General features: G+C 37.9%; 1 protein-coding gene and 1 long non-coding RNA gene across 2 annotated transcripts in view; one reads left to right on the plus strand and one right to left on the minus strand.

Moving 5' to 3' along the window:
• Positions 1 to 2154, minus strand: part of LOC141377826 (uncharacterized) — a 44652-nt gene extending 42498 nt beyond the window's left edge. The window contains exon 1 of the long non-coding RNA XR_012390815.1: positions 1890 to 2154. This is a non-coding gene — a long non-coding RNA (uncharacterized lncRNA). The remainder of the gene's footprint in view (positions 1 to 1889) is intronic.
• A 48-nt stretch (positions 2155 to 2202) lies between these two features.
• The window catches only part of plekhg2 (pleckstrin homology domain containing, family G (with RhoGef domain) member 2), a 63485-nt gene continuing 52735 nt past the window's right edge, over positions 2203 to 12952 (plus strand). The window contains exon 1 of the mRNA XM_073923603.1: positions 2203 to 2704. The gene's annotated coding sequence lies outside the window, so the exon portion shown is untranslated. The remainder of the gene's footprint in view (positions 2705 to 12952) is intronic.

The following is a 12952-nucleotide window of genomic DNA, read 5'->3' on the forward strand; positions in this document are numbered from 1 at the left end:
GCCCTGGTATTTGGTATTTTTGAAAATTGGTATTTGAAAATTTGAAGACACTATATCAGCATTTTTATGAATAAATTGTAATTAAAACATGCCTATGGCAAATCCAGATAACCAATAATATATATATATTTTTTTTTCCAGGGCCCTGCTTATGCTAAATACCACACAATATTATTAGATTTATGGACTGTTTTGGATGTTTTCATCCATTCTGGGGTGATTTTGAGTCTTAGTATGGTCACAAACTTTCTCTGTTTCAGTTAGCAGAATGATTTTTGGTTTAAATCTTATTTTTGACACATCTTTTGGGAAAATGCTTTGAATTAAAAAAAATAAATAAATCAACAATACACTTTGGGCAAATTCACTACCCTTTTGTTATATTCAGGATGAAAACATCCACTGAATTAAACAACTGTAAAACTGCACCAGATTAATAATTTTTTTTTCAATTTTATTTGCAGAAATCAGTAATTCATCCTCAGTCCTGATCAAAACTACTAAAGTATTTAGACAATTACAGGATTAAAACTCTTTAATTGCCACTTTTACAAATGATTTCACTGATTTGGTGAAAAACAAAACACGAAATTATGTATTTCCAATATAAAAATTGTGGATTGTATTTTTTTTAACATTTATCTCAGTTTTGGACATGTGAAACAACATTGTCTTTGATGCATTGCTTTTTTTTAATTAATTTTCTTTTTTCTCCCTAATTTAGTGTTGGTGTTTTTTTTTTATTTGCCCATTGACTTCTATTATAACCACATTTTTTTTCATTACAAAACTATGACACCATATCATGAATTTTTTATTCTTGGTGGTTTTTCCTGTTGGGAAAAGGTGAAATTCATAATTTTTACCGTTGATCAACAGTTGGCACCATTAACCTTTTAGATAAGCCTGTGCAAAAAAAAATAAATAAATAAATAAAGATTTTATGTTGAGTATAACAGTAAATTAAAGTGTGTATGTGTGTCTGTAATTGTGTGAGAGATGCTATTGGTTAAATGCTGGTAAAGTAGAACATGAAAGCTGCTTGAAGCACAAAGCGCGAGCATGTCTGCAGTCTGGAGGTTTTATACAGTTGATGACGACAACATAGCAAACGGTAAGATATGTAAACTTGGGATTGCCTGACAAGTATTTTGAGATGAGGTGCTATTTGTTTTTATATTAATTTATTTTTTATTTGTTTTTATAATTAATTTATTTTTTTTATTTACTGTTGCACTAAAGTCCAAAAGTGAAGAATTAATGTTATTAATTACTTGATAGTTCAAGCTACCTCACAAAAGTGTTTGTTAAATGAGATGTTAAATGTTTAAAAAAGGGTGAACTAAATAAAAAATTAGCAACATCCTGGATCTGTTTTGCTCTTTTTTTAAATGTATTATAATGATTTGATATTATAATGATTTGAAGTTGAGAGCATACAAACCTGATCGAGACACCCCTAACTTATGCACTTATGGAAGTCTATGGGGCAAAAACAGCAACCAACAGTAAATTAGAGAGAAAAAATGGAAAACAAAGCCATGTTGTTACTAATCGTTCACGTGTCCACGACTGTAAAAAAGGTTTTTTAAAAATCCAGCCCACAACTGCTTTTTAGAAAAAATAGTTAAAATCCTGAAATTTTCTTAACAATTTGCTAGTTTTGATCAGGACTGAAATGATTAACAGAGTTATGCAAAATATTTTCACAAGGAAAACATGTTAATTTATTGTTTTACTATTTATTAGCCTACTATTTCTTTGAATAAACCCAACCTAAAGTATCGTACTAAAATGTGACAGCCCAGTCTCTTTAATTACAGTATCATTAGGGTCACTGAGAACGTAAACAAAAGCCTTAAAAATTCAATCTCAGCAGGTTATTTTACCTCAGGAAGTTGGCACCGTGACTCCAAACCACTCCAAACCACCTCTCCGGTTAATTTAACGTGTTTTTAATAGCTCTACAAATTTGACAAACTACCGCTGCTCACAGAGACGCCGTCATAACAAAACAGAGCTTTGCCTGATTTTCGGCACTCATGCGTCGTAATTGTTCGCTTTGGGGTGACTGATTATATTCCCTGAAGCAAAATGATGAATGAGGACAGCAGCAGTAAAGGAGTTAACGCTCACAGGAAGTTCAAGGAGTCCGCGTCCACAGGGGGCACGTCAATACTCCTCACACACTCACTCGCGCTCACTTACTTTCAAGGCACATGCAGCCTCCAAACTCTGTCCACTCTCTTCATTCTCCTCTGACAATTTCTTAGGTTTTTTTTCTAATAATACACACTTAAGGAAGTCTTACTCTTGTTTCAGTGTACAACAGAGACAAAGAAACTTAAGTGAAGATGTTCAATGCGTAACTTTTAGCGTTCGCGAGCGCGTAACGTCTGTAGTGCATGACGCATATCTTGTATATGTTCGCGTGAGCTGTAAACGCAGTGAAGATGACACCTCAAACTCAGTGGAGAGACTCAAGAGAAAGCTGGAAACTTAACACTGGAGCACCCAGCGTTGCTTAGGACATTACAATACGAGAAGCCAAGCCGGACGCGTTGTTTATTGGAAGCAAGCAGGAATACGCACTGATGCGCGCGAGCTGGTAAAACTGCTGATCCTGTTCATTTAAGTGGGATGTAGGATTGTACGTACTTTGGCTGCGTTACTTTTGATGTCTCCGATCAGCACACCTGTAAAGGTATGTGTCACAGCTTGTCAACTATTTCAGACCTGTGATTTTTCTCACGATCGAAGATAAGGGAAATATGAGAGCACCTATCATCAGACAGTTAATTAAACTGAGATTGATAGACACACTGAATCATAAAGACATCATGTGGTTTCATGACGAATATCCTGAAAACTGTAATCTCACAAAAGGTTATTTACAGTTGTAAATAGTTTTTCAGATTGAGAAAATGTTATTCACATCATTAAAATAGTTATTTAAAAACTAAAATCTTCTTTTGCTAACCCTCCAAAATCTTCTTTGGCATCACTGTGAGAAAAAAAAAATTAGGTTCTTCCTGTCAACCTTTTTTATGCGTGTTTCACACATTATTGGTGTATTAATATGTGTGCAATTCAGTATGTTTATGATGGCACTTTTTCTATCTCAGCTTCATCATCATAATTATCACCATCATGGCTTGGACCTCTAAAACCCCTTTGTTAACTCCAACAAGTCCTCCTTTTGTCTTGTTGTCAAAGTGGGTCTGTTTACTCACCCCAGATTAATTCTTGTCATCCAGTTCTTAATTATGTTTGCCTAAAATGTGTGCTTTCGTTTCATTTAAGCCTACATGCATAAAACTTAAATGTTCTCCCAGTCTAGACAAATCAAATGTTGTCTTATTTTTAGAAGGGTTTTAAACTTTTATATGGATTAAGCGAATAACCTTAAACCAGCAAACATCTTAGGTTGGGTTAAATCTTTTTTTTTTCAGCAGGACATTGCTGTATAACTTGTTGCCAGCTTAAGATGCTTTTCAAGTTCACTAAAACGTTTACCAATCACAAAGGACCAGCCAGCCAACTTGGGCTGATTCAAGACTTTTTTTTTTTTTTTCTATCAGGTTATAGACTCATTCCTTGGGATGTATATTACCTCAGCCTTAGCTAATGGGCAGCAGTGGAAAACCCTTCAGCATGGGATTGCTTTGAGCATCAGATCTTTTGTCAGACTTTTAAAGTCCAGGCTTTCTCAACTGCTCTTACAGCCCCCCTCTTGCTCAACAAACACTATTTTCTTTAGCAGCTGGAATGCTGACTATTCGGGGTGGACAAATAAAACTTCCCTTCGAATCCCGTCTGGTCTCAATTTACTCACTTGTTAGTTCAGCCGGGAATACAAACTCATTGAAAAGATGTCAGTCGTTACAAGCAGTGATCTGTATGTGCCTGCATTAAGACCGAAATATGCCATTTGATATTCAGATAGAAACTCTCCATCAGCTTGGATCAGTGAAATCATCTGACAGATGGGGGGAAAACACATATTTAATGCATCCCAGCTCTTCTCAATTACAGTACAGTGCTGCTGTTTTGTAAGTTCATACTGTATGTGTGTACTTTATGATCTAAATACACAGCACACAGTTTTTTTCTGTCATTTCATCAGTCAGGATCAGTGGGGTCATGTTTATTTTCCTTTAAACTTGAAAGACACATGTATACTCGGTAAAAACACAATACCAACCAGGTTCAAGGTCCAAATTTCCTAAAATATGTCAACACTCATGGATTTGAGCTCTGAAAGCTCTCCGCAAATGACAGTTCAGTGTTTTTCCAGCTTATTATGCTATTTTGAAAATTGCAGCAAATCCCAGGACAAAAAAAGTCTTAAAACTCGCCCAATTGGGGCTTTAGGGGGGAAAAGGGTATTGTTTGGTCATTTTCATCATATCAAGAGAAGAATAGGCTTCAGGATTGGTTACGGAATCTGAACTAAGAGGCAGGAAGTCAGCCAAACCCTCCCTCTGGATGTTTGGACCTTTCAATGTGAAGGTTAACATGCAAAGCTCTGTTTGCTTTGAAAGCCAACATCCCCTTTTCAGCATCCACTTATTCACTTGGAAAACTGTCCTTGCTAATGCCGACCTGCTGCTTAGTTTACCATGATTTTAGGAGACAAACCTCCTCCTTCTCCTAAGTGCTCAGAGGGAATATGCCAAATCCCTGTTTCCTCCCAGTGCACCTCAGCTACAAGAATACGGGCTGATGAGCTTCCCAGCTCCATATGCACGTTCCTTATGGAGAGATGCTGTACAGTTTGAGGTGTAAAGTGCAGCTTGGGTACTTTGTGTCATCTATCATTCTGTCATTTTTATGCAGTAGTTGATCTGTGATGCCAGAAGTTTACTTCAGGTTTATTTGTATGGCACACTTTTAAGGCCCATTCATGTTGCACTGAAAGATGAACAAAAAAAAAAAGCACATTACTTCTCAGACATTTTACAACCCAACAGATGCCTATTCTGCATGTTCTACAGGTGAAAACAAGCTCCAATAGACTTAAACAGACAGTGTCAGGGGTAATGTATAGGCTGTTGATGTCATTCGGTGCAGTGCAAATTGGCACTGATGAGTTCTTCGTTGGCATCTTTAAGGTTTTTTACACTGAGTAGTAAAACTAGCCACCAGGGTGGATCCCCAATGAATATATTTGCACCTGGGCCATTTTCCAGGTCACATCCACACCATAACTAGGTAATCTGAAGTGACTTCAGTGATCTGAAGGTACACTCCACTTTTTAAAGGAACAGTCCACAGTTTAGGATAATTAAATATGTTCTATGTCTCTCACAAATGTTTCCATGGTTGCAATGCACACTCCCTGTGCAAGCAGGGGGTCATGTTGGTTAAATTGGTGGAAGTTAGACAATTATTTAGGGGCTTCATAAAATCATTGCATCTGCTGCAGCTATTACACAGCAGCAAAGTTCCTTAATTATTACACCAGAATGAGAGTTTAGTTCCTAGCCATGTTGGCCTAGAAACTAGCAACATAGCATTTTCTGTCAGTGTTCGTACACAGTATAGCTACAATTATCGAATTATCAAATAGAACAATTATCGAAAGTCCCATTTTGAGGTAGATGCTAATGGTCTAACTGATTTAATGCTTTATGCTAAGCTAAGCTAAACATTGCTCAACCGCACTCTGAGCTGGTTGACAGTTATTTTAAATAATTCAAGGTATGCAATAACTGTAGTATGTATGATGGCATGATCAAGCTGGTATTAAGAATTTTGTTTACTTTGCTAAATGAACGTGTACAAGTGTTCTCATACAATTTAAATGATGCAACCTGGGCTGGGTTCAGTGGTGTAAAGTAACAAATGACAAATACTCAAATTACTGTAATTAAGTTGTTTTTCTCAGAAATTTTACTTTAATAAGTAGTTTTAAAAATGTGTACCTTTTACTTTCTCTTGAGTACAATTTTAGTGCAGCATCTGTACTTTTACTCCACTACTTCAACCTGCAGCCACTACTTTTTTTTCTTGTCTATGGGGATTAGAAAAATCAGTCCTGTGATTCCTGTTCAATTACATCACACATTAAAGGTAAATCGCATCATAATGAACTACCTTAAGACATGAGTGATTTATAAATGCAGCAAACGGTTTGGAAACACTAAAAGTGTCCAAAAGAATATGTTTAAAATCTTTATACGCATTGACTCTGAGACTGTTTAGATGCATGTCACTGATAAGATGTTGACTGTTTACTGTATGATGACTGAAGTGGCATTCAATACAAGAAGTCAACATGACGTCAGATTGATGTTGTACCCTAGTGTCGAGGGGACGTTACATATTGTTTGGACATGAAAATCGGGTTGACTTCAGAACCCAACGTCAGGCTGACATCAATGTCCAATGTCCAACCTAAAATCAACAGCTTGTTAGAGCTTGTTGTGTGAAGGTTACCACTATGACGTCTATTAGATGTTGGATTTTGATTGCCATACCCGACAAATAAATGTCATTATTTGACGTCAATATGACGATGGTTTAAGATGTTGTTCTGGATTTTGGTCTCTTTCTAACAACCTAAAATCAACCAAATATCAACATTATTTGACGTCGTTATTGGACAGGCATCAAAATAACCTTGTCCTTAGAATCTGGCTAGACACAAAATTTTGGTCACCTGATGTCACAATCTAAATCTAACCTAATATTAATGTCCTATGGCATTGTGTGCCTGCTGGGCAATAACTAAATACACTACAGAATGTTACGTTTACAAACATCCACAAATTACATGTAAATGCATCAGCTTTTTACAGTTTAATACTCTCTAGTCTCTACTCTTAAGTATTTTTGAAGGGTATACTTTTTACTCCTACTTTGAGTATTTTTTACAACTGACACTTTTACCCTACTTGCACTACATTATAGTACTTTAACTTAAGTATGATTTTCCAGTACTCTTTCCACCAGGTTGGGCTTTTGATGTGTTATTTTCATCTCAAATGCAAATGCTTTCAGATATTTCCAGATAATAGCAGCTGTCCAGCAGATGTACATGTAGAGATTTAATGGAGGTAGTAATGCAAACATTCCTCCCTAACTCCGACCTCTGAAGCCCACAGCATGTATACAAGAGCAGAGTCCCTTAGCAGCCAACAGCCTGACTTTACACCATCTCCCTTAAACAGTGGCATTTCCGACACTGGCGGAGAAGAAAAGAGCTGGAAGTGGTTCAAAGAGCAGTTGGTTTTGGGAGGAGGCGAAGTTGTTGGTGGTGCAGTTTGCTGACTCCATCTCAAGGAGTCTTGTGTTTGCATTGGTGACGGAGGGGTTGTGTTTGTGAGAGTTTCCAAGTGCAGGTGTGTGAAAGCGCACAGCTGTGAATGCCGTCCTCTGTCTGGTGACTCAAAACCACACTGTCTTTCTGCCCGACATGGCAGCATCCTCCGTGAGTAATAATAATACGTCTCCACCCCTCTGCACTTCTCTGTCACTCTCTTGATCACCCCAGGTTTCTGTCTTCACCTCTGCCATGTGCTTTCATCCCGGTCAAAGTTCACGCCAGTTCTGCTTCATATCTTCAGTCTACACTTTGCCCTGTCTGGATAATTGTCCATTTGTTTTCTTTTATCTCTTATCGCTGATTGCTAGAGACATTCCTGGTCGTAATATATTACTGTTTAACGTTCCAGGCTTGGGAACTCTATGAATGACACAGAGTTTCCTTTTCCTGGTTACTAAATAGTCCATTAGCCCCCCTTTTCCCACCGCTGATTAATTGATGATGCTGCATGCTAGTTTGTCACCTTGAACTTTATGGACAGACACTTATTATTTTATAGACACCATTTACTGCACAGCTTTTCTGCTATAATTAGTTGCATGCACTAAGACAAAGGGAATTTCCCCTGGTGGAGCAGGCAAGAAGTCAGGGCTACATGCCTTTTTTTTAATAGCCCCACTCTTCACTACACCCGATGACACGTTTATTGAGCCCTAGGAACTTGGATGTTTCAGCCCTCTCGGCCAAAACTCTTTCCCCTTACTGTAAGTTCTCTGGGGAATTATTGTCTTTCTGTGCAACTCTGACATATCTCTGAAGAACCATGAAAATGGGTCTTTTAAACTGTATAAACTGCTTTCTATTGGCCATCGTGAGGTCACTGGCCTTGTTTCATAGTGTGAATGTCAGGGAAAGCTTTGCTCGTTTTCTGGCCAGTTGATGATGGACAAATTTCTATGCTCTCACATGGTCTGCATTACTGATGCACAGCTGTTTTACTCTGCGCTAATGGGGCATTTCAAAATGTAGGCCAAATTCCCAAAACTGCAAATCCAAAGCTACAAAATGTCCATGAAATAAATTGAAGATTTAGCTTGGTAGGAACAGTCTGGAAAGAAAGAATTGGATGCATTATAAACCTGATCAGCTTGGCTTTTTAGCATTCATTTTTTGACATAACATTTTTTTATTAGAGTGGGTTAGCAGGTAGGTAACCATTTTTTTTTTCAAGCAATGATTTAAATCTTTAGTTTACCACAAAATGAAAACGTTGCCATCATTTAAACACCCTCATGCCATTCCAATCTCATAAGATCTTTGTTTATCTTTGGAACACAACTGAAGATTTTTTAGCAAATTTTGGGATATTTAATATTGTTTAAAATATTATATTATTTGAAAGTATTTTAAAATAATTCATACTCAGAATGAATCACATGAAAACTATCTTGAAATTAGACATTGCATTACTATGGAAATTCGATGTTTCATATTAGAATATTATATATTTAAAGTCCCTTTAAGGCAAGTCCTTTCACTCGGCGGTCTTTGAAATGCCATCTTTGCTCAGGCATTCTGTCTGAATGGGGAAACATTAAATTCTTCAAAACTGTTTGCCATTACGTTAATTTGGAACCATCAATAAAATTCAACATCAACTGTCTAATAAGTTTAGGTTCTAAACGTTTGAATCAAACAAAATCACATTTTTCAGGTAATGCGCATGCACACTCAAAATGAATGAGATCAAGACACCAATTTTATATATGGCTGTTCTACACATTATCATCCTCTGGATAATGCTTCGTCAGATCACACTGGTTTTCTGAATAATCCACAGCTTGGTCTTGATCGTGAATCTCCTCCAGAGATGAAAGTGACTCTTTTTTTTAGTTTGTGGGCGTTTAAGTAGTTGCTGCTGTCATGTGATGTGCGTTTGGCAGGATGGACTGTACCTCGCATTCATTTCATACAGATTACGAAACATAAACATTTGTTTTCAAGTGCACTTGGTACATTCAAGCTTTTTGTGCATATATTTCCTATGTTTGTGAAGCAAGTATTCGCTGAGATTCCAATGCATTTGTTGATGACATAAATCAGGGGTGTCAAACTCAATTCCTGGAGGGCCAAAGCCCTGCACAGTTTAGTTCCAACCCTGCTCCAACACACTTACCTGTAGGTTTCAAACAAGCCTGAAGGACTCAATTAGTTTGATCAGGTGTGTTCAATTAGGGTTGGAACTAAACTGTGCAGAGCTGCAGCCCTTTTGGAACTGAGTTTGACATCTGTTACATAAACTATTGTAAAAGCACACATCTGGTCCCCCGGAGAATCGTCAGTCTATGGTGATCGACATTTAAAAACTGCTGCCTGAAAAAAAAATTATTTTCTTTAAAAAAAAAATTGACCCCAAACGTTTGACCGATAAAAGATGGTCATGCATATGGCTTCCATTTTAGACCAATTTAATGTCCTAAAATATTATAAAACAGAAATTTTGATAAAGTGAAATTACTTGACTATTTTTTTGGGGCAGTGTGCTTACCCTAATAAACTGTTGACATATACCAATAAAAAAACATTTCATTGATATGGTAAAATGAGAAAACATTTTATTGGCTACAAAGGCAACATAACTTTGACAACAGTAAAACTAGAAAATATGGCTTTTACTACAGTTTATTACATTTTTGATTAGTTTGATATCAGTTTATACTTAAGCCAAACCAATCTGTTACAGAACAGAACAAAGTTAGTTTTGACTAAATTAGATTCTGCATTTGCTGGAATCCATTCTGATGTGAATGACTGGCAGATGCTTGGTTTGACGTTGAACCAATTAAAAAAACTAGCTACAACTCATCTTTTCATCTTTCATAAAACAAAGTCTTATTAAATATAATATTGTTGTTGTTTATATAAAAAAGTGGTTGTGTCTCCTAAAAGCAGAAGTGAGCTCCATGTCAGTTAAACATTTTTTTTGTTTCACCTCTAACCAGTCATGATATGCTTTGAGAAGCAGTTGGATCATTACCATATTGTACAGTACAAATCCTTTATTAAAGTACTAGATGCATTTTTAAACAAAAGCTTAAAACAAAAGGCTCCTCAAACACCTGTTGACCATATCTGATAGCAGACCGCATGCAGTGTGGCCTGCATTGCTGCTCCTCCCCTTCTCACTGCCCTTTTACTTACATGCCCAGTGCATTTCCTCAGCAGCATCTGTGCAAGTACAGGCGACCACCCCAACTGAGCATTATCCATTGTGTTGGCCAAGTCTTTGTTGTTTAACCGAACAAGGAAAAGACTAAAGACTCTGGTGGCAGACATTTCGGGGGGAGCTGTGAGGTGGATGGCAGCGCTGTGGTCCGGCTCCGGGGAAATGTGAAGGTCAGCTGGAAAAAAAACAATAACCTTCAAAACTGTCAGTGTAAGACAATAGAGCAGCAGGGCCTGTAGTGACCCCTCCTCACTTGGGCTACAATAGTCACGCTTCTGTTTATTTATGTGTTTGGGTGCATCAGCATTGACCTCACTCTGTGAACAGGTCAGTTTGTGAAATCAAAACACATCTTTAGCCCTCCACACACACACACACACACACACACACACACACACACACACACACACACACACACACACACACACACACACGCACACACACACACACACACACACACACACACACACACACACACACACCTCTGTTTATATGTGTTTGGTAGTTTTTAGATAGATGGATGTTGAATTGGGTGTGAGTGTGTTTATAGTAGTGCGCTCTGTTAGCAACATGAATTCATCTGTTGATAATTCAGTTCTGTGTCAAAAGCAACAGTTGTGATGTGTTTATTAATTGTTAAAACCTGAAGTTTTGCTTTTTTTTAAAAAATCTTTTTAGTTGGACAGTAAATGTGTGGACAGTTAATTTGTGGCTTGTTAAAGAAGCTGTGAATAAAGATTTTTAGTCAACATTAAAGGGACAGGTCACCCAAAAGTTCTGTTATCATTTACTCACTCTCCACTTGTTCAAAACCTGCTTGAGTTTATTTTTTCTGTTGAGCACAAAAGGGGGGCAGCACGGTGGCGCAGTGGGTAGCACTGTCGTCTCACAGCAACAAGTCCCCTGGTTCTAGCCTCGGCTGGGTCAGTTGGCATTTCTGTGTGGAGTTTGCATGTTCTCCCGTGTTCGCGTGAGTTTCCTCTGGATTCTCTGGTTTCCCCCACAAGCCTAAAGACATGGGCTACAGGTGAATTGGGTATGCTTAATTGTCTATAGTGTATGTGTGTGAATGAGAGTGGTAGGGGTGTTTCCCAGTGATGGGTTGGAAGAGAGGGGATGCTGGGCAACCAGCGAACAGAGCACTACAGTAGTCCAGCCTAGAAGTCATGAAAGCATGGACTAGCTTTTCTGCATCTGAGATGGATAGCATACTTCGTGATTTAGCGATATTTCTCAGTTGAAAGAAAGCAGTTTTTGTGACATGGGATATATGAATTTCAAAAGATAAATTGCTGTCTAATATGACACCCAGATCTTTTATAGTAAAGCCAATGCTAACTTTGTATCCCTCTAATGGTAGATTGAGTTGTGAGATCTTTTATGTACAGGATTTAGGCCCAATAAGTAATAATTCTTTAAGAGAAGAAAATTGTTGTTCATCCAGTCTTTAACATCTCTAACACACTCAGTTAGCTTAGCTTTATGTTGTCAAGTACAGCACAAGTAGTGTCAAGTACAATTTGAACACATAATTTTGTAATACAGTGGTGTTTGATTCATGAATTAATCTGTTTTTAGGACAAATCATTCGCTGATCCATTCATAGAGACCGTCACTTACTCCATTTCTAAAATGTATCAGACGTTTTGAACCAATTGGTAAATGAATAGTTCAGTTAATAACCCATAAAGACAGTGACTTGTCGCCACCCGACTTGTCAGTGGTTGTTAGAGTTGGTTGACAGGCCTATACCAGTATTTAGCTATCATTAACAAAACATGCCAACAAATGTAATATATATAATTTTTCTGGCAGTGTCATTCACCTTAACCCTCATTTGTGAAAACCTTTTATGGAATTAGTATTTGTAAGTGTTTGACACTTGATATAATACAAGAAACCGTGAACTCATTCATGCCAACATATAATTGTCATTCAGCTTTTCTACCCTTAGACACGCAAAAGAAAACTCCCCAACACACACAGACACATGTGCAGGCAGGAACAGGCACACATCAGCCCAGCTGTGCTCTCATGTAACAGGACTCTGTCAGCAGCTAGTTCTGTCTCTATGACTGTTGTACGGATGCACCTGGAATGATGCCACGAGAGATGCAACTGTAATGAAAATTACAGGGTGGAAAAAGGCCTCCCGCTCCACATTTTTCATTATGACAAAGTTGCAATTTTGCTCGAGGAGCCCGTCAGGGTGTTTGGAAGATGTATGGAGACTGGCTGCTCTGCATTAGGGAGAGCCGAGTCTTGCTAACCTCATGCTAACCTCTACGCTGGCTAACCAGATGTTAGTGGCCTCAAAAAGTACTCTCAACCCCCCCCCCCCCCCCCTCCTCTCCCCCCCTCCTATTCCGACAGAAACATTTATTCACTATTAAAAGCTGTTGTCGGAAAGCGAGTTAATTTTAACCACAATTCCAGTTCTGGAATTTGGGAATTTC

Source organism: Danio rerio, chromosome 15, assembly GCF_049306965.1.
Source record: "Danio rerio strain Tuebingen ecotype United States chromosome 15, GRCz12tu, whole genome shotgun sequence".
Lineage (NCBI taxonomy): Eukaryota > Metazoa > Chordata > Actinopteri > Cypriniformes > Danionidae > Danio > Danio rerio.